The 26,862-nt window shown below is 39.6% G+C and overlaps 10 non-coding genes across 10 annotated transcripts; all 10 read right to left on the reverse strand.

Moving 5' to 3' along the window:
- Positions 1-7,174: 7,174 nt before the first annotated feature.
- TRNAL-UAA (transfer RNA leucine (anticodon UAA)) lies at positions 7,175-7,257 on the reverse strand. Its single transcript has one exon. It is a non-coding gene; the product is annotated as a tRNA-Leu (tRNA).
- A 958-nt stretch (positions 7,258-8,215) lies between these two features.
- TRNAL-UAA (transfer RNA leucine (anticodon UAA)) lies at positions 8,216-8,298 on the reverse strand. The gene has a single exon. It is a non-coding gene; the product is annotated as a tRNA-Leu (tRNA).
- Positions 8,299-11,265: 2,967 nt separating this feature from the next.
- On the reverse strand, positions 11,266-11,348 carry TRNAL-UAA (transfer RNA leucine (anticodon UAA)). The gene has a single exon. It is a non-coding gene; the product is annotated as a tRNA-Leu (tRNA).
- Positions 11,349-12,234: 886 nt separating this feature from the next.
- TRNAL-UAA (transfer RNA leucine (anticodon UAA)) lies at positions 12,235-12,317 on the reverse strand. The gene has a single exon. It is a non-coding gene; the product is annotated as a tRNA-Leu (tRNA).
- A 1,919-nt stretch (positions 12,318-14,236) lies between these two features.
- TRNAL-UAA (transfer RNA leucine (anticodon UAA)) lies at positions 14,237-14,319 on the reverse strand. Its single transcript has one exon. It is a non-coding gene; the product is annotated as a tRNA-Leu (tRNA).
- Positions 14,320-17,222: 2,903 nt separating this feature from the next.
- Positions 17,223-17,305, reverse strand: TRNAL-UAA (transfer RNA leucine (anticodon UAA)). Its single transcript has one exon. It is a non-coding gene; the product is annotated as a tRNA-Leu (tRNA).
- Positions 17,306-20,337: 3,032 nt separating this feature from the next.
- On the reverse strand, positions 20,338-20,420 carry TRNAL-UAA (transfer RNA leucine (anticodon UAA)). The gene has a single exon. It is a non-coding gene; the product is annotated as a tRNA-Leu (tRNA).
- Positions 20,421-21,370: 950 nt separating this feature from the next.
- TRNAL-UAA (transfer RNA leucine (anticodon UAA)) lies at positions 21,371-21,453 on the reverse strand. The gene has a single exon. It is a non-coding gene; the product is annotated as a tRNA-Leu (tRNA).
- Positions 21,454-22,339: 886 nt separating this feature from the next.
- Positions 22,340-22,422, reverse strand: TRNAL-UAA (transfer RNA leucine (anticodon UAA)). Its single transcript has one exon. It is a non-coding gene; the product is annotated as a tRNA-Leu (tRNA).
- A 2,918-nt stretch (positions 22,423-25,340) lies between these two features.
- Positions 25,341-25,423, reverse strand: TRNAL-UAA (transfer RNA leucine (anticodon UAA)). The gene has a single exon. It is a non-coding gene; the product is annotated as a tRNA-Leu (tRNA).
- Positions 25,424-26,862: the final 1,439 nt, after the last annotated feature.

Below are 26,862 nucleotides of genomic sequence, written 5' to 3' on the forward strand. Positions count from 1 at the left end.
ATATGTTCCGCTATTTCGACGGCGCATAGTACGATTCACAACACTCCGGTCGATCAAGAGCCTTTGATAGGCCGCTTTCTGCGGGGTAGCAAACGGTCCAGAACCATGAATCAAAGTATCACTGTTGTGGGACTTTGATTGGGGTCTTTTGGAACTAGTCAGATAACACGAACCTATCCCTCCGTCAGCCGTCAGCCATAGTCACGTTACTTTAGATTTTTCGTCGGGTATCAGATATACTGGAGTTCAACGTAGATGGTCTTTTCGGTATCACCAGAAGGAAGGATCTCTACAGTGTCTCGTAGAACTAAATCCTATTCGCTATTTAACCGGTTCCCGGCGGTTTCCCAGTCTTTGTGCAGTTATAGCGGTGTTTTGTTATATGAGATCCCGACAACACTTAGATTGTCACATTAAGGAAATCTGCTGGGCTTATACCAACCATACAAGCCAGTTACCATGAACACTCCGTCTAGATGGGTTAATTGGTTGTTATCGCTAACGGGGGTGGAGACGTGCTTTGGGTACTCATGTGGTACAAGACGCGGCTGCTTCTCAGGCCTTCACGGGGGGCCCTCTATATTTTACAGGCAGAGAATTGGACACGGCGAGAAAATTTCCGGATATTTATTTTCGTCAAACCACACACGCATCCTTCTCGCTCATACCACAGCTTTAAAAATGCAAAATATGAAGCCTCCTGTCATGTGATAAAATTGTAGATTATGCTAACGTAGTGTACCTATAATCTTAATTTTAATAATGACAGGAGGCGAGTATTTTCCCTCCCTGTTTCCCTCCCTATACTGTGGGAAATTCTAATTTTCTGGTTGTCATTTTCACAGTATAATTATAAGGTTTTGGGTATTTCAGTATATTTATGGGATGCTTATCTGCATAGGCGTGCGCAGCCTATTTAATTAGGGTGTGCACCCTAAAGCACAAACACACGGCGCATGTGTATATATGTAATATATATTTATATATATATATATATACATACATACATACACACATATACACACACACACATACACTGCTGTGTATGTGTGTGCTGCTCGTGTGCTGTGTGAGGGTGGTGTGAGGGTGCTGGTAGTGTGCTTTGTGGGTGAGGGTGTTTGTGTGTGTGTTTGTTAGGGTCCTGTTACTGTGCTGTGTGAGGGTGCTGTGTGTGTGAGGGTGCTGTTTGTGTGATGTGTGCGTGTGATGGTGCCGTTTGTGTGATGTGTGTGGGTGTCATGTATTTGTGAGGGTGCTGTTTGTGTGTGTTTGTGAGGGTGCTGTTAGTGTGCTGTGTGTGAGGGTGTTGTGTGTTTGTGAGGGTGCGGTTAGTGTACTGTGTGTGTGAGCGTGCGGGCTGTATGTTTGGAGGGATTGTGGAGGTGGGGGCAGATTAGTAAATATCCCCCCTCCCTACCTAATATAGGGAGGGGGGATCCTTGCTGCCATGTGCCATCCCTGGTGGTCCAGTGGAGAGTGAACTCTAGCCTGCGGGGCTAGAGTTAATTCTCGCGAGATCTGAGTGTTGCCGTGGCAATGCTCAGATCTCGTGAGAGGAACCTGGCGGAGCTGCTGTCTAGAGCTCCCCGGGTCCTCTACTGCCTCCCTCCATGTTGCTGTGGGCTGGTGAGGTAGATCTTTGATCTCCCCGCCAGCCCATGGAGGCTTAGAGCAGAGCCGGCACTCAGATAGCGCCGACTCTGCGTGAGCCGACAGGGGAGATCCGGGGATCTCCAGTGAAGTCCTGGGGAATAAAGTGTGGGAACTCTTTTCCCACCTCCCAAAAAAAATAATATACACGTGTGTGTGTGTGTGTGTGTGTGTGTGTATATATATATATATATATATATATATGCGTGCACACACAGACTGACACATACACAGACACACATATATACGCGTGCACACACACACATTCACAGACACCCACACACCTACAGACACACACCCATACACACACACACTCACAGACACACACACACATTCAGACACACACACTCTCAGACACACACCTACATTCACAGACACACTTACAGACACACATACATACATTCACAGACACACTCACTCACAGACACACACACACAGACACACACACACATACATACATTCAAAGACACACTCACTCACAGACACACAGACACATACACACATTCACTCACAGACACATACACACAGACACACACACACACATTCACAGACACACTCACTCACAGACATATACACACAGACACACACACACATACATACATTCACAGACACAATCACTCACAGACACAGACACACACACACACATTCACAGACACACTCACTCACAGACACATACACACAGACACACACACACATACATACATTCACAGACACAATCACTCACAGACACATACATACAAATTATTATTTTTTAATAAAAAAATGTCCACCCAGCCTCCCTACCTGGAGTGCTGGCGTGGACTTGTCCCTGGGGTCCAGTGGGTCGGTCAAGCGCCGGTCTCCACTCAGCCGCGGCGAGGGAGCTGTGTGCTCTCTGCTTCCTCTCGCCGCGTGGGCTGTCTGCTGTAGCTGGGAGCCGGAATATGACGTCATATTCCGGCTCCCAGCATCAGCAAACAGCGCGCGGCGAGAGGAAGCAGAGGGCACACAGCTCCCTCGCCGCGGCTGAGTGGAGACCGGCGCTTGACCAGGGGGTGGGGGTCCTTCACCACCTGCCTCCCCCCTCTCCCCCAATGACAGGGGGAACATAGGGTGAGGAAGGGGGAGCTGAGTGCCTGCAGGAACAGCGTTCCTGCTCAAATAAAAGTGCAGGAACGCTGTTCCTGCAGGACTCAATACATAGGCGTGCCACGGGGATTAGGGTGTGCCCAGGCACACCCGGCACGCACGCCTATGCTTATCTGATTGACAGGTGTTACAGCTGTGGCAATTATTAAGTATACTAAGTGTAACGGAGCTCCGTGTACCCCGACCGAGTACCCTCCGTTGATGGATGCTCCTAGCGCTCTCAGAGGACTCCAAGCACTGCAGACGACACCACAACCACCGCAGGCTCCACAACCGCCGTAGCTTAACTGGAGCCGCGCCGTCTTCCGTCCACCCTGGATCGGCTTCTGTCCTCCAGGACCGTGTGGGGAAGACCTCTCCTCCAGGAGAGCATAACAGGAACAAGCTCTTAAAAGAGCTAAGTGATTAAGAGCTCAGGGGAATATGCAGAGCATAGCAATCCCCAGTGTGATATAGCAATTCCCTCCAATAACGAGACAAGGCTACGTATTGAGGGTCAGAAGAGGTCTGAGGACTGGAACACCCAGCCTGCTTTTTATTAGGATAAGGTACACACAGGACACTCCCAGGGGGAGGATGAAATTAACCAATAACAGCATAGTACAGCCCACAGGTTCCCTCCCCTCTGTCAGGGTACTCACCTGTGAGACAGACGGCCAGACGTGGTCGCTCCTGGAATTCCCAACAGGGGACTTGAACCGGGGTACTTATCTATCCCAGTCCTGCTCTCTGCCTCTGAGCCACAGCAGCTTTACCAGAGACTTCTGATTCCGGTCTTGTTCATCCTGGCTTGGCTACTACACCGGGGGCTGCACCTTGACTTGTCTGCTTCTCACCTGACTCTGATCTTCATTAGCAGGGTATTTAAACCCAGCCTCGCCCTGCACTCATTGTCAAGTCTTTGATCTGTCTTCCTGTGTCGTACCAGTGTTCCTGTTTATTCTGCTTCGTATATTTGACCTCGGCTTGTGACTACGTTTATTCTGACCTCTGGCATCCTTTGACCTCGGCTATCCCTCGACTATCCTGCTGGTTCTGTCCTTGCCTGTCCTGCGAATTTGGTACTGCATCCTGCACAGCCCCCGTGCACAGACCCACAGGCCAGGTGAATTCTTACCTGACCACCTCGGCCTGTGGCTATCTGCAAGGGTGAGCGACATATCTGCGCTACAGACTCCCAACTCAGGTAAGACCCTGACAAAAGACTTGACCAATATGGAGTCCGCAGAAATGTGCTCACCCTCACTCCAGCAAGTGTCCAGCCTGGCCCAGATTGTTTCGGAGTTGCAGCAGGAACTTTTTTCTCTTAAAGGCGCAGTACATCCAGCTCCGGAACCCTTTGTCATCATGCCCGACAGATTTGATGGTAACTACACGTCCTTCCAGTCATTCAGGATGGATTGCGAGGTATTGTTCTCTTTAAAGCCTCGAACTTGCGCCACGGATTTCATCAGGGTCAGAGCGGCTATCAACCTGTTGTCTGGACGCATTAAAGTTTGGGCTTACCAAATGTTGCAGAGGAAGAGTCCTGTCCTTGTCAGCTGGGAGTCCTTTATTATTGCTTTGGACTCACAGTGCAGGACCACTAAGCCCAAGCCAGCTCCACCTACTAAAAAATCGCGGAGTCTACGTCACCACACCCCGGTGATACCCTCTTATGATCCAGTTCCCAGGAGAACTCCAGAGGTATCCTGTGTTCAACTTGATCCTGAGGAACCTATGCAAATTGGACGTGTCCACTGCAAAGTCACACCGGAGGAGAGGGACCGAAGGAGAAGCCATGGTCTGTGTTTTTACTGTGGAGAAGGTGGACACTTCATCACGCTTTGTCCTGTTCGCCCTCCTAGACCTCCTGCTCCAGAGTCGTCTGCCTTTACTACCAAAGTTGCTTCCTGTATTACCACCACTACTTCCTGTCCACTTGAAAAGGATTTACCTAAGGATTGTGTCATTGCTTCTAATGGCACTACGGTCTGTAAAAAAGACCTGGAAGTGTTCGAAAAAGCACTGCTAGCTGCGAGCACTGTCCCTCCCGAAGTTGTGGAAGTTTTTGTCACCCCTACCCGGAACCTAGACCGATCGTCAGCTGTACCAGAAGCTGGTACTGGGAAATCCCGAGCTAATCAGGGATCCCATACTGAGGACTTTCACTATGGGGACTCGACGGATTCTGAGAGTGACTCTGGTGAGACGGATTATTTCAATGAGGAGCCTACCTGCGCCCAGAGGTCGTTTTTGAAGGGGGAGGTACTGTCAGGGTACTCACCTGTGAGACAGACGGCCAGACGTGGTCGCTCCTGGAATTCCCAACAGGGGACTTGAACCGGGGTACTTATCTATCCCAGTCCTGCTCTCTGCCTCTGAGCCACAGCAGCTTTACCAGAGACTTCTGATTCCGGTCTTGTTCATCCTGGCTTGGCTACTACACCGGGGGCTGCACCTTGACTTGTCTGCTTCTCACCTGACTCTGATCTTCATTAGCAGGGTATTTAAACCCAGCCTCGCCCTGCACTCATTGTCAAGTCTTTGATCTGTCTTCCTGTGTCGTACCAGTGTTCCTGTTTATTCTGCTTCGTATATTTGACCTCGGCTTGTGACTACGTTTATTCTGACCTCTGGCATCCTTTGACCTCGGCTATCCCTCGACTATCCTGCTGGTTCTGTCCTTGCCTGTCCTGCGAATTTGGTACTGCATCCTGCACAGCCCCCGTGCACAGACCCACAGGCCAGGTGAATTCTTACCTGACCACCTCGGCCTGTGGCTATCTGCAAGGGTGAGCGACATATCTGCGCTACAGACTCCCAACTCAGGTAAGACCCTGACACCCTCAGATAAACAGTTAAACCAATTATTACATACAATAAAAATACAGTTTTCACATACACACTGTAACTTTAAAACCATACATTCAATTTCAATAAAAGTTGCATATTCAGACTCCGCATACATCAAACATAAACACTTCCAAAAATCAGCCAAATCCCTCCAGTGGATCAAAAGTTAGCTGGAAGTCCTTTATGACCGACCGCAAGCACAATTTCCTGCCCAAAACAGTTCCATAGATTTGGCCTGTGCGGTCGGTCAATTTCATGCGAAAAAACGACTAAGTCCCATTTCGAACGGGACTTAGTCTCTGGAGCTGCAAGTTCAGTATGGGAGAAGGTAAGGGTCAGCGGTGTTCGGCAGAATGTGTAGCCGATTTTAGTTCCACAGAATCTTTAGCATACACCGCTGACCGCATTCGAGGAAACCAAGATGGCCGCCGCCACGTGCAATTGACCGGCAGTAACCTCACAGCCTGGGAGGTAAATTGCCTGCACACTTTAACTTCTGGGTGGTCTGCCTGTGTGGTACTTGGTTCAGTAAGCCCTATTTACTGAACCAAGTGGGAGAAAGCCAGGGGCAAGTTATTTTACCGGTCTGGGGACATAGTCTTAAAGGGGCATTGTTCAGCAAAGTCACAATATGTCCCCAGACGGTTCTTAAAGGGCCATACACACCCAATTAAAGTTAATACATTTTCAGGGGCACAATCTTCCAGGGGCCATAGTCATGAGGCAGGAGGCTGGCAAACATGCTTCTCCACAATCCAGGGAAGCAGGGCACTTTCTCATTTAAAGGGCCAGTTACAAATAGCGATTTGTAACACTAAGGTTGTTTAATGTTTCAGTATATTAACGTAATATAAATATAGATTCATATAGTACTGGATTTAATGTGGACATCAGTTGGGTTCCATCACCTTTCACGTATTTCTGTTCTTTTCAGAGTAACCATCATAAAGATAAAGATCAAGATAAAGCTGGAAGGTTTCAAGTCGTGTTCCAAGTTATGTTCTACACGTGACTCAGGGCTGCTATTTGAATTCCCTGACGTTATAATGGACTGTTTTTCGCATCAAAGAAAGAGGAAATCATGTGACTGTCAGGGCTTTATATATGGATGTGATGCCTGTTACTGATTGGTTTAAAGTTTTCTGATTGACTTGTGCTGCTGGAGGCATAAAGTAAAGAAAGTTATGCAAAATACTCGCCTCCTGTCATTATTAAAATTAAGATTATAGGTACACTACGTTAGCATAATCTACAATTACTGTATGTAATACCGATATCCAACATTAGCTCATATCTTATATCTGTCAAATTTCTATAACGAAAATGTTGTACAATATGTTAACCGTTTTTCATGAAATGCTCTGTTTTCTTTTAAGTGCATAATAAAGAGTTAGCAAATGACATCATAATCAAATAAATGTAAAAGTAATCAGCAAATATCCTTTGTAGTTTGTTTCTGAATTTGAAACGGTTTGAGTAGAATCCGAATAATGAAAATTTTCCAAGGGATCAATAATATTTGGGATTGTTAAAACCATTAGTGTCACTTGAACACATCGTGTACCAGGAGTGGGGTTTGAACTCACGCAGACATTTGTCCATTGGATCTTAAGTCCAACGCCTTAACCACTCAGCCATCCTGGTGCTACTGTTTTAAATGTTCATGGTGGAGGGGCAGGGGGAGTCAGGATTCAGACTCTTTATGATGGATCTATTTTCTAAGACAGTTAATGTTTCTCTTTATAGAGCAAAACATGACTAGTTCAAGAAATAAAATTAAAGGGGAGCTGTCACTTCTCCTAAATTGACGCATTTAAATGAGGCATTGAAAACCACCACTAACTTGTGTAAACCGTTTTTCATGAAATGCTCTGTTTTCTTTTAAGTGCATAATAAAGAGTTAGCAAATGACATCATAATCTACTTCAGACTAGGCAAAGCCAGGGATAGCATTAGCATTGCTAATGTAGAGAAGAAAGCGAAACATTGTTTCATCAATCCACTTCTCTGTATGTTCAGTCTACGCTGAATGCCAGGAGGAAAGGATTCAATTTTGGAAGGGAGCATTGATGGAGGTACCTGGTTACGGGACAAAGAGTTATGGATTTCTTCATTTACTTTTCTTTTTCATGCCTTACAAATAGATGTTTGTCAAATCTAGGGATAAGTTGTAAAAATAATAGTGAAAATCCTAAAAATTGCCAGTTTCCCTTTAGATTTGGTGTGAATATCTAACAGGGCATTTAAAATTTGAATTCTTTAGCATTACAGACCTGTCTCTTACTGTGTTGAATTCAGAGTAATATGATGCTGTCAAGCAAAGTGGTGCACTTAGCATGTCTCTTTTTGGGTATGGATTTTGGCATGAAATAAAAGATAAAAGAGAAATTGCATAGGAAAGTTGATATTTCTGTATGATCTCAGAAATTTTACAGAAGCCTTTTTGGTTCGATTTAGACAAATAGTTGCAGCAGCAAATATCCTTTGTAGTTTGTATCTGAATTTGAAACGGGTTGAATAGAATCCGAATAACGAAAATTTTCCAAGGGATCAATAATATTTGGGATTGTTAAAACCATTAGTGTCACTTGAACACATCGTGTACCAGGAGTGGGGTTTGAACCCACACAGACATTCGTCCATTGGATCTTAAGTCCAACGCCTTAACCACTCGGCCATCCTGGTGCTACAATTTTTAATGTTCACGGTGGATGGGGAGGGGGAGTCAGGATTCAGACTCTTTATCATGGATCTATTTTCTAAGACAGTTAATGTTTCTCTTTATAGAGCAAAACATGACTAGTTCAAGAAATAAAATTAAAGGGGAGCTGTCACTTCTCCTAAATTGATGCATTTAAGTGAGGCATTGAAAATCACCACTAACTTGTGTTAACCGTTTTTCATGAAATGCTCTGTTTTCTTTTAAGTGTGTAATAAAGAGTTAGCAAATGACATCATAATCTACTTCAGACTAGGCAAAGCCAGCTATAGCATTGCTAATGTAGAGAAGAAAGCGAAACAGTGTTTCATCAATCCACTTCTCTGTATGTTCAGTCTATGCTGAATGCCAGGAGGAAAGGATTCCATTTTGGAAGGGAGCATTGATGGAGGTACCTGGTTACGGGACAAAGAGTTATGGATTTCTTCATTTACTTTTCTTTTTCATGCCTTACAAATAGATGTTTGTCAAATCTAGGGATAAGTAGTAAAGAAATTAGTGAAAATCCTAAAAATTGCCAGTTTCCCTTTAGATTTGGTGTGAATATCTAGCAGGGCATTTAAAATTTCAATTCTTTAGCATTACAGACCTGTCTCTTACTGTGTTGAATTCAGAGTAATATGATGCTGTCAAGCAAAGTGGTGCACTTAGCATGTCTCTTTTTGGGTATGGATTTTGGCATGAAATAAAAGATAAAAGAGAAATTGCATAGGAAAGTTGATATTTCTGTATGATCTCAGAAATTTTACAGAAGCCTTTTTGGTTCGATTTAGACAAATAGTTGCAGCAGCAAATATCCTTTGTAGTTTGTATCTGAATTTGAAACGGGTTGAATAGAATCCGAATAACGAAAATTTTCCAAGGGATCAATAATATTTGGGATTGTTAAAACCATTAGTGTCACTTGAACACATCGTGTACAAGGATATTTGGGTGGGTTTGAACCCACAGGGACATTCGTCCATTGGATCTTAAGTCCAACGCCTTAACCACTCGGCCATCCTGGTGCTACACTTTTAAATGTTCACGGTGGATGGGGAGGGGGAGTCAGGATTCAGACTCTTTATCAGGGATCTATTTTCTAAGACAGTTAATGTTTCTCTTTAAATATATATAAATGAGGCATTGAAAATCACCACTAACTTGTGTTAACCGTTTTTCATGAAATGCTCTGTTTTCTTTTAAGTGCATAATAAAGAGTTAGCAAATGACATCATAATCTACTTCAGACTAGGCAAAGCCAGGGATAGCATTGCTAATGTAGAGAACAAAGCGAAACAGTGTTTCATCAATGCACTTCTCTGTATGTTCAGTCTATGCTGAATGCCAGGAGGAAAGGATTCCATTTTGGAAGGGAGCATTGATGGAGGTACCTGGTTACGGGACAAAGAGTTATGGATTTCTTCATTTACTTTTCTTTTTCATGCCTTACAAATAGATGTTTGTCAAATCTAGGGATAAGTAGTAAAGAAATTAGTGAAAATCCTAAAAATTGCCAGTTTCCCTTTAGATTTGGTGTGAATATCTAGCAGGGCATTTAAAATTTCAATTCTTTAGCATTACAGACCTGTCTCTTACTGTGTTGAATTCAGAGTAATATGATGCTGTCAAGCAAAGTGGTGCACTTAGCATGTCTCTTTTTGGGTATGGATTTTGGCATGAAATAAAAGATAAAAGAGAAATTGCATAGGAAAGTTGATATTTCTGTATGATCTCAGAAATTTTACAGAAGCCTTTTTGGTTCAATTTAGACAAATAGTTGCAGCAAATATCCTTTGTAGTTTGATTTCTGAATTTGAAACGGGTTGAATAGAATCCGAATAACGAAAATTTTCCAAGGGATCAATAATATTTGGGATTGTTAAAACCATTAGTGTCACTTGAACACATCGTGTACAAGGATATTTGGGTGGGTTTGAACCCACGGGGACATTCGTCCATTGGATCTTAAGTCCAACGCCTCAACCACTCAGCCATCCTGGTGCTACACTTTTAAATGTTCACGGTGGATGGGGAGGGGGAGTCAGGATTCAGACTCTTTATCATGGATCTATTTTCTAAGACAGTTAATGTTTCTCTTTATAGAGCAAAACATGACTAGTTCAAGAAATAAAATTAAAGGGGAGCTGTCACTTCTCCTAAATTGATGCATTTAAAATAGGCATTGAAAATCACCACTAACTTGTGTTAACCGTTTTTCATGAAATGCTCTGTTTTCTTTTAAGTGCATAATAAAGAGTTAGCAAATGACATCATAATCTACTTCAGACTAGGCAAAGCCAGGGATAGCATTGCTAATGTAGAGAAGAAAGCGAAACAGTGTTTCATCAATCCACTTCTCTGTATGTTCAGTCTATGCTGAATGCCAGGAGGAAAGGATTCCATTTTGAAAGGGAGCATTGATGGAGGTACCTGGTTACGGGACAAAGAGTTATGGATTTCTTCATTTACTTTTCTTTTTCATGCCTTACAAATAGATGTTTGTCAAATCTAGGGATAAGTAGTAAAGAAATTAGTGAAAATCCTAAAAATTGTCAGTTTCCCTTTAGATTTGGTGTGAATATCTAGCAAGGCATTTAAAATTTCAATTCTTTAGCATTACAGACCTGTCTCTTACTGTGTTGAATTCAGAGTAATATGATGCTGTCAAACAAAGTGGTGCACTTAGCATGTCTCTTTTTGGGTATGGATTTTGGCATGAAATAAAAGATAAAAGAGAAATTGCATAGGAAAGTTGATATTTCTGTATGATCTCAGAAATTTTACAGAAGCCTTTTTGGTTCGATTTAGACAAATAGTTGCAGCAAATATCCTTTGTAGTTTGATTTCTGAATTTGAAACGGGTTGAGTAGAATCCGAATAACGAAAATTTTCCAAGGGATCAATAATATTTGGGATTGTTAAAACCATTGGTGTCACTTGAACACATCGTGTACCAGGATTGGGGTTTGAACCCACGCGGACATTCGTCCATTGGATCTTAAGTCCAACGCCTTAACCACTCGGCCATCCTGTTGCTACACTTTTAAATGTTCACGGTGGATGGGGAGGGGGAGTCAGGATTCAGACTCTTTATCATGGATCTATTTTCTAAGACAGTTAATGTTTCTCTTTATAGAGAAATATATTTAAATGAGGCATTGAAAATCACCACTAACTTGTGTTAACCGTTTTTCATGAAATGCTCTGTTTTCTTTTAAGTGCATAATAAAGAGTTAGCAAATGACATCATAATCTACTTCAGACTAGGCAAAGCCAGGGATAGCATTGCTAATGTAGAGAACAAAGCGAAACAGTGTTTCATCAATCCACTTCTCTGTATGTTCAGTCTATGCTGAATGCCAGGAGGAAAGGATTCCATTTTGGAAGGGAGCATTGATGGAGGTACCTGGTTACGGGACAAAGAGTTATGGATTTCTTCATTTACTTTTCTTTTTCATGCCTTACAAATAGATGTTTGTCAAATCTAGGGATAAGTAGTAAAGAAATTAGTGAAAATCCTAAAAATTGCCAGTTTCCCTTTAGATTTGGTGTGAATATCTAGCAGGGCATTTAAAATTTCAATTCTTTAGCATAACAGACCTGTCTCTTACTGTGTTGAATTCAGAGTAATATGATGCTGTCAAGCAAAGTGGTGCACTTAGCATGTCTCTTTTTGGGTATGGATTTTGGCATGAAATAAAAGAGAAATTGCATAGGAAAGTTGATATTTCTGTATGATCTCAGAAATTTTACAGAAGCCTTTTTGGTTCGATTTAGACAAATAGTTGCAGCAAATATCCTTTGTAGTTTGATTTCTGAATTTGAAACGGGTTGAGTAGAATCCGAATAACGAAAATTTTCCAGGGGATCAATAATATTTGGGATTGTTAAAACCATTGGTGTCACTTGAACACATCGTGTACCAGGAGTGGGGTTTGAACCCACGCGGACATTCATCCATTGGATCTTAAGTCCAACGCCTTAACCACTCGGCCATCCTGGTGCTACACTTTTAAATGTTCACGGTGGATGGGGAGGGGGAGTCAGGATTCAGACTCTTTATCATGGATCTATTTTCTAAGACAGTTAATGTTTCTCTTTATAGAGCAAAACATGACTAGTTCAAGAAATAAAATTAAAGGGGAGCTGTCACTTCTCCTAAATTGATGCATTTAAAATAGGCATTGAAAATCACCACTAACTTGTGTTAACCGTTTTTCATGAAATGCTCTGTTTTCTTTTAAGTGCATAATAAAGAGTTAGCAAATGACATCATAATCTACTTCAGACTAGGCAAAGCCAGGGATAGCATTGCTAATGTAGAGAAGAAAGCGAAACAGTGTTTCATCAATCCACTTCTCTGTATGTTCAGTCTATGCTGAATGCCAGGAGGAAAGGATTCCATTTTGGAAGGGAGCATTGATGGAGGTACCTGGTTACGGGACAAAGAGTTATGGATTTCTTCATTTACTTTTCTTTTTCATGCCTTACAAATAGATGTTTGTCAAATCTAGGGATAAGTAGTAAATAAATTAGTGAAAATCCTAAAAATTGCCAGTTTCCCTTTAGATTTGGTGTGAATATCTAGCAGGGCATTTAAAATTTCAATTCTTTAGCATTACAGACCTGTCTCTTACTGTGTTGAATTCAGAGTAATATGATGCTGTCAAGCAAAGTGGTGCACTTAGCATGTCTCTTTTTGGGTATGGATTTTGGCATGAAATAAAAGATAAAAGAGAAATTGCATAGGAAAGTTGATATTTCTGTATGATCTCAGAAATTTTACAGAAGCCTTTTTGGTTCGATTTAGACAAATAGTTGCAGCAGCAAATATCCTTTGTAGTTTGTATTTGAATTTGAAACGGGTTGAATAGAATCCGAATAACGAAAATTTTCCAAGGGATCAATAATATTTGGGATTGTTAAAACCATTAGTGTCACTTGAGGATATTTGGGTGGGTTTGAACCCACGGGGACATTCGTCCATTGGATCTTAAGTCCAACGCCTTAACCACTCGGCCATCCTGGTGCTACACTTTTAAATGTTCACGGTGGATGGGGAGGGGGAGTCAGGATTCAGACTCTTTATCATGGATCTATTTTCTAAGACAGTTAATGTTTCTCTTTATAGAGAAATATATTTAAATGAGGCATTGAAAATCACCACTAACTTGTGTTAACCGTTTTTCATGAAATGCTCTGTTTTCTTTTAAGTGCATAATAAAGAGTTAGCAAATGACATCATAATCTACTTCAGACTAGGCAAAGCCAGGGATAGCATTGCTAATGTAGAGAACAAAGCGAAACAGTGTTTCATCAATCCACTTCTCTGTATGTTCAGTCTATGCTGAATGCCAGGAGGAAAGGATTCCATTTTGGAAGGGAGCATTGATGGAGGTACCTGGTTACGGGACAAAGAGTTATGGATTTCTTCATTTACTTTTCTTTTTCATGCCTTACAAATAGATGTTTGTCAAATCTAGGGATAAGTAGTAAATAAATTAGTGAAAATCCTAAAAATTGCCAGTTTCCCTTTAGATTTGGTGTGAATATCTAGCAGGGCATTTAAAATTTCAATTCTTTAGCATTACAGACCTGTCTCTTACTGTGTTGAATTCAGAGTAATATGATGCTGTCAAGCAAAGTGGTGCACTTAGCATGTCTCTTTTTGGGTATGGATTTTGGCATGAAATAAAAGATAAAAGAGAAATTGCATAGGAAAGTTGATATTTCTGTATGATCTCAGAAATTTTACAAAAGCCTTTTTGGTTCGATTTAGACAAATAGTTGCAGCAAATATACTTTGTAGTTTGATTTCTGAATTTGAAACGGGTTGAGTAGAATACGAATAACGAAAATTTTCCAAGGGATCAATAATATTTGGGATTGTTAAAACCATTGGTGTCACTGGAACACATCGTGTACCAGGAGTGGGGTTTGAACCCACGGGGACATTCGTCCATTGGATCTTAAGTCCAACGCCTTAACCACTCGGCCATCCTGGTGCTACACTTTTAAATGTTCACGGTGGATGGGGAGGGGGAGTCAGGATTCAGACTCTTTATCATGGATCTATTTTCTAAGACAGTTAATGTTTCTCTTTATAGAGCAAAACATGACTAGTTCAAGAAATAAAATTAAAGGGGAGCTGTCACTTCTCCTAAATTGATGCATTTAAATGAGGCATTGAAAATCACCACTAACTTGTGTTAACCGTTTTTCATGAAATGCTCTGTTTTCTTTTAAGTGCATAATAAAGAGTTAGCAAATGACATCATAATCTACTTCAGACTAGGCAAAGCCAGCTATAGCATTGCTAATGTAGAGAAGAAAGCGAAACAGTGTTTCATCAATCCACTTCTCTGTATGTTCAGTCTATGCTGAATGCCAGGAGGAAAGGATTCCATTTTGGAAGGGAGCATTGATGGAGGTACCTGGTTACGGGACAAAGAGTTATGGATTTCTTCATTTACTTTTCTTTTTCATGCCTTACAAATAGATGTTTGTCAAATCTAGGGATAAGTAGTAAAGAAATTAGTGAAAATCCTAAAAATTGCCAGTTTCCCTTTAGATTTGGTGTGAATATCTAGCAGGGCATTTAAAATTTCAATTCTTTAGCATTACAGACCTGTCTCTTACTGTGTTGAATTCAGAGTAATATGATGCTGTCAAGCAAAGTGGTGCACTTAGCATGTCTCTTTTTGGGTATGGATTTTGGCATGAAATAAAAGATAAAAGAGAAATTGCATAGGAAAGTTGATATTTCTGTATGATCTCAGAAATTTTACAGAAGCCTTTTTGGTTCGATTTAGACAAATAGTTGCAGCAGCAAATATCCTTTGTAGTTTATATTTGAATTTGAAACGGGTTGAATAGAATCCGAATAACGAAAATTTTCCAAGGGATCAATAATATTTGGGATTGTTAAAACCATTAGTGTCACTTGAGGATATTTGGGTGGGTTTGAACCCACGGGGACATTCGTCCATTGGATCTTAAGTCCAACGCCTTAACCACTCGGCCATCCTGGTGCTACACTTTTAAATGTTCACGGTGGATGGGGAGGGGGAGTCAGGATTCAGACTCTTTATCATGGATCTATTTTCTAAGACAGTTAATGTTTCTCTTTATAGAGAAATATATTTAAATGAGGCATTGAAAATCACCACTAACTTGTGTTAACCGTTTTTCATGAAATGCTCTGTTTTCTTTTAAGTGCATAATAAAGAGTTAGCAAATGACATCATAATCTACTTCAGACTAGGCAAAGCCAGGGATAGCATTGCTAATGTAGAGAACAAAGCGAAACAGTGTTTCATCAATCCACTTCTCTGTATGTTCAGTCTATGCTGAATGCCAGGAGGAAAGGATTCCATTTTGGAAGGGAGCATTGATGGAGGTACCTGGTTACGGGACAAAGAGTTATGGATTTCTTCATTTACTTTTCTTTTTCATGCCTTACAAATAGATGTTTGTCAAATCTAGGGATAAGTAGTAAATAAATTAGTGAAAATCCTAAAAATTGCCAGTTTCCCTTTAGATTTGGTGTGAATATCTAGCAGGGCATTTAAAATTTCAATTCTTTAGCATTACAGACCTGTCTCTTACTGTGTTGAATTCAGAGTAATATGATGCTGTCAAGCAAAGTGGTGCACTTAGCATGTCTCTTTTTGGGTATGGATTTTGGCATGAAATAAAAGATAAAAGAGAAATTGCATAGGAAAGTTGATATTTCTGTATGATCTCAGAAATTTTACAGAAGCCTTTTTGGTTCGATTTAGGCAAATAGTTGCAGCAGCAAATATCCTTTGTAGTTTGTATTTGAATTTGAAACGGGTTGAATAGAATCCGAATAACGAAAATTTTCCAAGGGATCAATAATATTTGGGATTGTTAAAACCATTAGTGTCACTTGAACACATCGTGTACAAGGATATTTGGGTGGGTTTGAACCCACGGGGACATTCGTCCATTGGATCTTAAGTCCAACGCCTTAACCACTCGGCCATCCTGGTGCTACACTTTTAAATGTTCACGGTGGATGGGGAGGGGGAGTCAGGATTCAGACTCTTTATCATGGATCTATTTTCTAAGACAGTTAATGTTTCTCTTTATAGAGAAATATATTTAAATGAGGCATTGAAAATCACCACTAACTTGTGTTAACCGTTTTTCATGAAATGCTCTGTTTTCTTTTAAGTGCATAATAAAGAGTTAGCAAATGACATCATAATCTACTTCAGACTAGGCAAAGCCAGGGATAGCATTGCTAATGTAGAGAACAAAGCGAAACAGTGTTTCATCAATCCACTTCTCTGTATGTTCAGTCTATGCTGAATGCCAGGAGGAAAGGATTCCATTTTGGAAGGGAGCATTGATGGAGGTACCTGGTTACGGGACAAAGAGTTATGGATTTCTTCATTTACTTTTCTTTTTCATGCCTTACAAATAGATGTTTGTCAAATCTAGGGATAAGTAGTAAAGAAATTAGTGAAAATCCTAAAAATTGCCAGTTTCCCTTTAGATTTGGTGTGAATATCTAGCAGGGCATTTAAAATTTCAATTCTTTAGCATTACAGACCTGTCTCTTACTGTGTTGAATTCAGAGTAATATGATGCTGTCAAACAAAGTGGTGCACTTAGCATGTCTCTTTTTGGGTATGGATTTTGGCATGAAATAAAAGATAAAAGAGAAATTGCATAGGAAAGTTGATATTTCTGTATGATCTCAGAAATTTTACAGAAGCCTTTTTGGTTCGATTTAGACAAATAGTTGCAGCAAATATCCTTTGTAGTTTGATTTCTGAATTTGAAACGGGTTGAGTAGAATCCGAATAACGAAAATTTTCCAAGGGATCAATAATATTTGGGATTGTTAAAACCATTGGTGTCACTTGAACACATCGTGTACCAGGAGTGGGGTTTGAACCCACGCGGACATTCGTCCATTGGATCTTAAGTCCAACGCCTTAACCACTCGGCCATCCTGGTGCTACACTTTTAAATGTTCACGGTGGATGGGGAGGGGGAGTCAGGATTCAGACTCTTTATCATGGATCTATTTTCTAAGACAGTTAATGTTTCTCTTTATAGAGCAAAACATGACTAGTTCAAGAAATAAAATTAAAGGGGAGCTGTCACTTCTCCTAAATTGATGCATTTAAATGAGGCATTGAAAATCACCACTAACTTGTGTTAACCGTTTTTCATGAAATGCTCTGTTTTCTTTTAAGTGCATAATAAAGAGTTAGCAAATGACATCATAATCTACTTCAGACTAGGCAAAGCCAGCTATAGCATTGCTAATGTAGAGAAGAAAGCGAAACAGTGTTTCATCAATCCACTTCTCTGTATGTTCAGTCTATGCTGAATGCCAGGAGGAAAGGATTCCATTTTGGAAGGGAGCATTGATGGAGGTACCTGGTTACGGGACAAAGAGTTATGGATTTCTTCATTTACTTTTCTTTTTCATGCCTTACAAATAGATGTTTGTCAAATCTAGGGATAAGTAGTAAAGAAATTAGTGAAAATCCTAAAAATTGCCAGTTTCCCTTTAGATTTGGTGTGAATATCTAGCAGGGCATTTAAAATTTCAATTCTTTAGCATTACAGACCTGTCTCTTACTGTGTTGAATTCAGAGCAATATGATGCTGTCAAGCAAAGTGGTGCACTTAGCATGTCTCTTTTTGGGTATGGATTTTGGCATGAAATAAAAGATAAAAGAGAAATTGCATAGGAAAGTTGATATTTCTGTATGATCTCAGAAATTTTACAGAAGCCTTTTTGGTTCGATTTAGACAAATAGTTGCAGCAGCAAATATCCTTTGTAGTTTGTATCTGAATTTGAAACGGGTTGAATAGAATCCGAATAACGAAAATTTTCCAAGGGATCAATAATATTTGGGATTGTTAAAACCATTAGTGTCACTTGAACACATCGTGTACAAGGATATTTGGGTGGGTTTGAACCCACGGGGACATTCGTCCAATGGATCTTAAGTCCAACGCCTTAACCACTCGGCCATCCTGGTGCTACACTTTTAAATGTTCACGGTGGATGGGGAGGGGGAGTCAGGATTCAGACTCTTTATCAGGGATCTATTTTCTAAGACAGTTAATGTTTCTCTTTATAGAGCAAAACATGACTAGTTCAAGAAATAAAATTAAAGGGGAGCTGTCACTTCTCCTAAATTGATGCATTTAAAATAGGCATTGAAAATCACCACCAACTTGTGTTAACCGTTTTTCATGAAATGTTCTGTTTTCTTTTAAGTGCATAATAAAGAGTTAGCAAATGACATCATAATCTACTTCAGACTAGGCAAAGCCAGGGATAGCATTGCTAATGTAGAGAAGAAAGCGAAACAGTGTTTCATCAATCCACTTCTCTGTATGTTCAGTCTATGCTGAATGCCAGGAGGAAAGGATTCCATTTTGGAAGGGAGCATTGATGGAGGTACCTGGTTACGGGACAAAGAGTTATGGACTTCTTCATTTACTTTTCTTTTTCATGCCTTACAAATAGATGTTTGTCAAATCTAGGGATAAGTAGTAAAGAAATTAGTGAAAATCCTAAAAATTGCCAGTTTCCCTTTAGATTTGGTGTGAATATCTAGCAGGGCATTTAAAATTTCAATTCTTTAGCATTACAGACCTGTCTCTTACTGTGTTGAATTCAGAGTAATATGATGCTGTCAAGCAAAGTGGTGCACTTAGCATGTCTCTTTTTGGGTATGGATTTTGGCATGAAATAAAAGATAAAAGAGAAATTGCATAGGAAAGTTGATATTTCTGTATGATCTCAGAAATTTTACAGAAGCCTTTTTGGTTCGATTTAGACAAATAGTTGCAGCAGCAAATATCCTTTGTAGTTTGTATCTGAATTTGAAACGGGTTGAATAGAATCCGAATAACGAAAATTTTCCAAGGGATCAATAATATTTGGGATTGTTAAAACCATTAGTGTCACTTGAACACATCGTGTACAAGGATATTTGGGTGGGTTTGAACCCACGGGGACATTCGTCCATTGGATCTTAAGTCCAATGCCTTAACCACTCAGCCATCCTGGTGCTACACTTTTAAATGTTCACGGTGGATGGGGAGGGGGAGTCAGGATTCAGACTCTTTATCATGGATCTATTTTCTAAGACAGTTAATGTTTCTCTTTATAGAGCAAAACATGACTAGTTCAAGAAATAAAATTAAAGGGGAGCTGTCACTTCTCCTAAATTGATGCATTTAAAATAGGCATTGAAAATCACCACTAACTTGTGTTAACCGTTTTTCATGAAATGCTCTGTTTTCTTTTAAGTGCATAATAAAGAGTTAGCAAATGACATCATAATCTACTTCAGACTAGGCAAAGCCAGGGATAGCATTGCTAATGTAGAGAAGAAAGCGAAACAGTGTTTCATCAATCCACTTCTCTGTATGTTCAGTCTATGCTGAATGCCAGGAGGAAAGGATTCCATTTTGGAAGGGAGCATTGATGGAGGTACCTGGTTACGGGACAAAGAGTTATGGATTTCTTCATTTACTTTTCTTTTTCATGCCTTACAAATAGATGTTTGTCAAATCTAGGGATAAGTAGTAAAGAAATTAGTGAAAATCCTAAAAATTGCCAGTTTCCCTTTAGATTTGGTGTGAATATCTAGCAAGGCATTTCAAATTTCAATTCTTTAGCATTACAGACCTGTCTCTTACTGTGTTGAATTCAGAGTAATATGATGCTGTCAAACAAAGTGGTGCACTTAGCATGTCTCTTTTTGGGTATGGATTTTGGCATGAAATAAAAGATAAAAGAGAAATTGCATAGGAAAGTTGATATTTCTGTATGATCTCAGAAATTTTACAGAAGCCTTTTTGGTTCGATTTAGACAAATAGTTGCAGCAAATATCCTTTGTAGTTTGATTTCTGAATTTGAAACGGGTTGAGTAGAATCCGAATAACGAAAATTTTCCAAGGGATCAATAATATTTGGGATTGTTAAAACCATTGGTGTCACTTGAACACATCGTGTACCAGGAGTGGGGTTTGAACCCACGCGGACATTCATCCATTGGATCTTAAGTCCAACGCCTTAACCACTCGGCCATCCTGGTGCTACACTTTTAAATGTTCACGGTGGATGGGGAGGGGGAGTCAGGATTCAGACTCTTTATCATGGATCTATTTTCTAAGACAGTTAATGTTTCTCTTCATAGAGCAAAACATGACTAGTTCAAGAAATAAAATTAAAGGGGAGCTGTCACTTCTCCTAAATTGATGCATTTAAAATAGGCATTGAAAATCACCACTAACTTGTGTTAACCGTTTTTCATGAAATGCTCTGTTTTCTTTTAAGTGCATAATAAAGAGTTAGCAAATGACATCATAATCTACTTCAGACTAGGCAAAGCCAGGGATAGCATTGCTAATGTAGAGAAGAAAGCGAAACAGTGTTTCATCAATCCACTTCTCTGTATGTTCAGTCTATGCTGAATGCCAGGAGGAAAGGATTCCATTTTGGAAGGGAGCATTGATGGAGGTACCTGGTTACGGGACAAAGAGTTATGGATTTCTTCATTTACTTTTCTTTTTCATGCCTTACAAATAGATGTTTGTCAAATCTAGGGATAAGTAGTAAAGAAATTAGTGAAAATCCTAAAAATTGGCAGTTTCCCTTTAGATTTGGTGTGAATATCTAGCAGGGCATTTAAAATTTCAATTCTTTAGCATTACAGACCTGTCTCTTACTGTGTTGAATTCAGAGTAATATGATGCTGTCAAGCAAAGTGGTGCACTTAGCATGTCTCTTTTTGGGTATGGATTTTGGCATGAAATAAAAGATAAAAGAGAAATTGCATAGGAAAGTTGATATTTCTGTATGATCTCAGAAATTTTACAGAAGCCTTTTTGGTTCGATTTAGACAAATAGTTGCAGCAAATATCCTTTGTAGTTTGATTTCTGAATTTGAAACGGGTTGAGTAGAATCCGAATAACGAAAATTTTCCAAGGGATCAATAATATTTGGGATTGTTAAAACCATTGGTGTCACTTGAACACATCGTGTACCAGGATTGGGGTTTGAACCCACGCGGACATTCGTCCATTGGATCTTAAGTCCAACGCCTTAACCACTCGGCCATCCTGTTGCTACACTTTTAAATGTTCACGGTGGATGGGGAGGGGGAGTCAGGATTCAGACTCTTTATCATGGATCTATTTTCTAAGACAGTTAATGTTTCTCTTTATAGAGAAATATATTTAAATGAGGCATTGAAAATCACCACTAACTTGTGTTAACCGTTTTTCATGAAATGCTCTGTTTTCTTTTAAGTGCATAATAAAGAGTTAGCAAATGACATCATAATCTACTTCAGACTAGGCAAAGCCAGGGATAGCATTGCTAATGTAGAGAACAAAGCGAAACAGTGTTTCATCAATCCACTTCTCTGTATGTTCAGTCTATGCTGAATGCCAGGAGGAAAGGATTCCATTTTGGAAGGGAGCATTGATGGAGGTACCTGGTTACGGGACAAAGAGTTATGGATTTCTTCATTTACTTTTCTTTTTCATGCCTTACAAATAGATGTTTGTCAAATCTAGGGATAAGTAGTAAAGAAATTAGTGAAAATCCTAAAAATTGCCAGTTTCCCTTTAGATTTGGTGTGAATATCTAGCAGGGCATTTAAAATTTCAATTCTTTAGCATTACAGACCTGTCTCTTACTGTGTTGAATTCAGAGTAATATGATGCTGTCAAGCAAAGTGGTGCACTTAGCATGTCTCTTTTTGGGTATGGATTTTGGCATGAAATAAAAGAGAAATTGCATAGGAAAGTTGATATTTCTGTATGATCTCAGAAATTTTACAGAAGCCTTTTTGGTTCGATTTAGACAAATAGTTGCAGCAAATATCCTTTGTAGTTTGATTTCTGAATTTGAAACGGGTTGAGTAGAATCCGAATAACGAAAATTTTCCAGGGGATCAATAATATTTGGGATTGTTAAAACCATTGGTGTCACTTGAACACATCGTGTACCAGGAGTGGGGTTTGAACCCACGCGGACATTCATCCATTGGATCTTAAGTCCAACGCCTTAACCACTCGGCCATCCTGGTGCTACACTTTTAAATGTTCACGGTGGATGGGGAGGGGGAGTCAGGATTCAGACTCTTTATCATGGATCTATTTTCTAAGACAGTTAATGTTTCTCTTTATAGAGCAAAACATGACTAGTTCAAGAAATAAAATTAAAGGGGAGCTGTCACTTCTCCTAAATTGATGCATTTAAAATAGGCATTGAAAATCACCACTAACTTGTGTTAACCGTTTTTCATGAAATGCTCTGTTTTCTTTTAAGTGCATAATAAAGAGTTAGCAAATGACATCATAATCTACTTCAGACTAGGCAAAGCCAGGGATAGCATTGCTAATGTAGAGAACAAAGCGAAACAGTGTTTCATCAATCCACTTCTCTGTATGTTCAGTCTATGCTGAATGCCAGGAGGAAAGGATTCCATTTTGGAAGGGAGCATTGATGGAGGTACCTGGTTACGGGACAAAGAGTTATGGATTTCTTCATTTACTTTTCTTTTTCATGCCTTACAAATAGATGTTTGTCAAATCTAGGGATAAGTAGTAAAGAAATTAGTGAAAATCCTAAAAATTGCCAGTTTCCCTTTAGATTTGGTGTGAATATCTAGCAGGGCATTTAAAATTTCAATTCTTTAGCATTACAGACCTGTCTCTTACTGTGTTGAATTCAGAGTAATATGATGCTGTCAAGCAAAGTGGTGCACTTAGCATGTCTCTTTTTGGGTATGGATTTTGGCATGAAATAAAAGATAAAAGAGAAATTGCATATGAAAGTTGATATTTCTGTATGATCTCAGAAATTTTACAGAAGCCTTTTTGGTTCGATTTAGACAAATAGTTGCAGCAGCAAATATCCTTTGTAGTTTGTATTTGAATTTGAAACGGGTTGAATAGAATCCGAATAACGAAAATTTTCCAAGGGATCAATAATATTTGGGATTGTTAAAACCATTAGTGTCACTTGAACACATCGTGTACAAGGATATTTGGGTGGGTTTGAACCCACGGGGACATTCGTCCATTGGATCTTAAGTCCAACGCCTTAACCACTCGGCCATCCTGGTGCTACACTTTTAAATGTTCACGGTGGATGGGGAGGGGGAGTCAGGATTCAGACTCTTTATCATGGATCTATTTTCTAAGACAGTTAATGTTTCTCTTTATAGAGAAATATATTTAAATGAGGCATTGAAAATCACCACTAACTTGTGTTAACCGTTTTTCATGAAATGCTCTGTTTTCTTTTAAGTGCATAATAAAGAGTTAGCAAATGACATCATAATCTACTTCAGACTAGGCAAAGCCAGGGATAGCATTGCTAATGTAGAGAACAAAGCGAAACAGTGTTTCATCAATCCACTTCTCTGTATGTTCAGTCTATGCTGAATGCCAGGAGGAAAGGATTCCATTTTGGAAGGGAGCATTGATGGAGGTACCTGGTTACGGGACAAAGAGTTATGGATTTCTTCATTTACTTTTCTTTTTCATGCCTTACAAATAGATGTTTGTCAAATCTAGGGATAAGTAGTAAAGAAATTAGTGAAAATCCTAAAAATTGGCAGTTTCCCTTTAGATTTGGTGTGAATATCTAGCAGGGCATTTAAAATTTCAATTCTTTAGCATTACAGACCTGTCTCTTACTGTGTTGAATTCAGAGTAATATGATGCTGTCAAGCAAAGTGGTGCACTTAGCATGTCTCTTTTTGGGTATGGATTTTGGCATGAAATAAAAGATAAAAGAGAAATTGCATAGGAAAGTTGATATTTCTGTATGATCTCAGAAATTTTACAGAAGCCTTTTTGGTTCGATTTAGACAAATAGTTGCAGCAGCAAATATCCTTTGTAGTTTGTATTTGAATTTGAAACGGGTTGAATAGAATCCGAATAACGAAAATTTTCCAAGGGATCAATAATATTTGGGATTGTTAAAACCATTAGTGTCACTTGAACACATCGTGTACAAGGATATTTGGGTGGGTTTGAACCCACGGGGACATTCGTCCATTGGATCTTAAGTCCAACGCCTTAACCACTCGGCCATCCTGGTGCTACACTTTTAAATGTTCACGGTGGATGGGGAGGGGGAGTCAGGATTCAGACTCTTTATCATGGATCTATTTTCTAAGACAGTTAATGTTTCTCTTTATAGAGAAATATATTTAAATGAGGCATTGAAAATCACCACTAACTTGTGTTAACCGTTTTTCATGAAATGCTCTGTTTTCTTTTAAGTGCATAATAAAGAGTTAGCAAATGACATCATAATCTACTTCAGACTAGGCAAAGCCAGGGATAGCATTGCTAATGTAGAGAACAAAGCGAAACAGTGTTTCATCAATCCACTTCTCTGTATGTTCAGTCTATGCTGAATGCCAGGAGGAAAGGATTCCATTTTGGAAGGGAGCATTGATGGAGGTACCTGGTTACGGGACAAAGAGTTATGGATTTCTTCATTTACTTTTCTTTTTCATGCCTTACAAATAGATGTTTGTCAAATCTAGGGATAAGTAGTAAAGAAATTAGTGAAAATCCTAAAAATTGCCAGTTTCCCTTTAGATTTGGTGTGAATATCTAGCAGGGCATTTAAAATTTCAATTCTTTAGCATTACAGACCTGTCTCTTACTGTGTTGAATTCAGAGTAATATGATGCTGTCAAGCAAAGTGGTGCACTTAGCATGTCTCTTTTTGGGTATGGATTTTGGCATGAAATAAAAGATAAAAGAGAAATTGCATAGGAAAGTTGATATTTCTGTATGATCTCAGAAATTTTACAGAAGCCTTTTTGGTTCGATTTAGACAAATAGTTGCAGCAAATATACTTTGTAGTTTGATTTCTGAATTTGAAACGGGTTGAGTAGAATACGAATAACGAAAATTTTCCAAGGGATCAATAATATTTGGGATTGTTAAAACCATTGGTGTCACTGGAACACATCGTGTACCAGGAGTGGGGTTTGAACCCACGCAGACATTCGTCCATTGGATCTTAAGTCCAACGCCTTAACCACTCAGCCATCCTGGTGCTACAATTTTAAATGTTCACGGTGGATGGGGAGGGGGAGTCAGGATTCAGACTCTTTATCATGGATCTATTTTCTAAGACAGTTAATGTTTCTCTTTATAGAGCAAAACATGACTAGTTCAAGAAATAAAATTAAAGGGGAGCTGTCACTTCTCCTAAATTGATGCATTTAAATGAGGCATTGAAAATCACCACTAACTTGTGTTAACCGTTTTTCATGAAATGCTCTGTTTTCTTTTAAGTGCATAATAAAGAGTTAGCAAATGACATCATAATCTACTTCAGACTAGGCAAAGCCAGGGATAGCATTGCTAATGTAGAGAAGAAAGCGAAACAGTGTTTCATCAATCCACTTCTCTGTATGTTCAGTCTATGCTGAATGCCAGGAGGAAAGGATTCCATTTTGGAAGGGAGCATTGATGGAGGTACCTGGTTACGGGACAAAGAGTTATGGATTTCTTCATTTACTTTTCTTTTTCATGCCTTACAAATAGATGTTTGTCAAATCTAGGGATAAGTAGTAAAGAAATTAGTGAAAATCCTAAAAATTGCCAGTTTCCCTTTAGATTTGGTGTGAATATCTAGCAGGGCATTTAAAATTTCAATTCTTTAGCATTACAGACCTGTCTCTTACTGTGTTGAATTCAGAGTAATATGATGCTGTCAAGCAAAGTGGTGCACTTAGCATGTCTCTTTTTGGGTATGGATTTTGGCATGAAATAAAAGATAAAAGAGAAATTGCATAGGAAAGTTGATATTTCTGTATGATCTCAGAAATTTTACAGAAGCCTTTTTGGTTCGATTTAGACAAATAGTTGCAGTAGCAAATATCCTTTGTAGTTTGTATCTGAATTTGAAACGGGTTGAATAGAATCCGAATAACGAAAATTTTCCAAGGGATCAATAATATTTGGGATTGTTAAAACCATTAGTGTCACTTGAACACATCGTGTACAAGGATATTTGGGTGGGTTTGAACCCACGGGGACATTCGTCCATTGGATCTTAAGTCCAACGCCTTAACCACTCGGCCATCCTGGTGCTACACTTTTAAATGTTCACGGTGGATGGGGAGGGGGAGTCAGGATTCAGACTCTTTATCATGGATCTATTTTCTAAGACAGTTAATGTTTCTCTTTATAGAGAAATATATTTAAATGAGGCATTGAAAATCACCACTAACTTGTGTTAACCGTTTTTCATGAAATGCTCTGTTTTCTTTTAAGTGCATAATAAAGAGTTAGCAAATGACATCATAATCTACTTCAGACTAGGCAAAGCCAGGGATAGCATTGCTAATGTAGAGAACAAAGCGAAACAGTGTTTCATCAATCCACTTCTCTGTATGTTCAGTCTATGCTGAATGCCAGGAGGAAAGGATTCCATTTTGGAAGGGAGCATTGATGGAGGTACCTGGTTACGGGACAAAGAGTTATGGA

This window comes from Pelobates fuscus, chromosome 2 (genome assembly GCF_036172605.1).
Source record: "Pelobates fuscus isolate aPelFus1 chromosome 2, aPelFus1.pri, whole genome shotgun sequence".
NCBI classification, from domain to species: domain Eukaryota; kingdom Metazoa; phylum Chordata; class Amphibia; order Anura; family Pelobatidae; genus Pelobates; species Pelobates fuscus.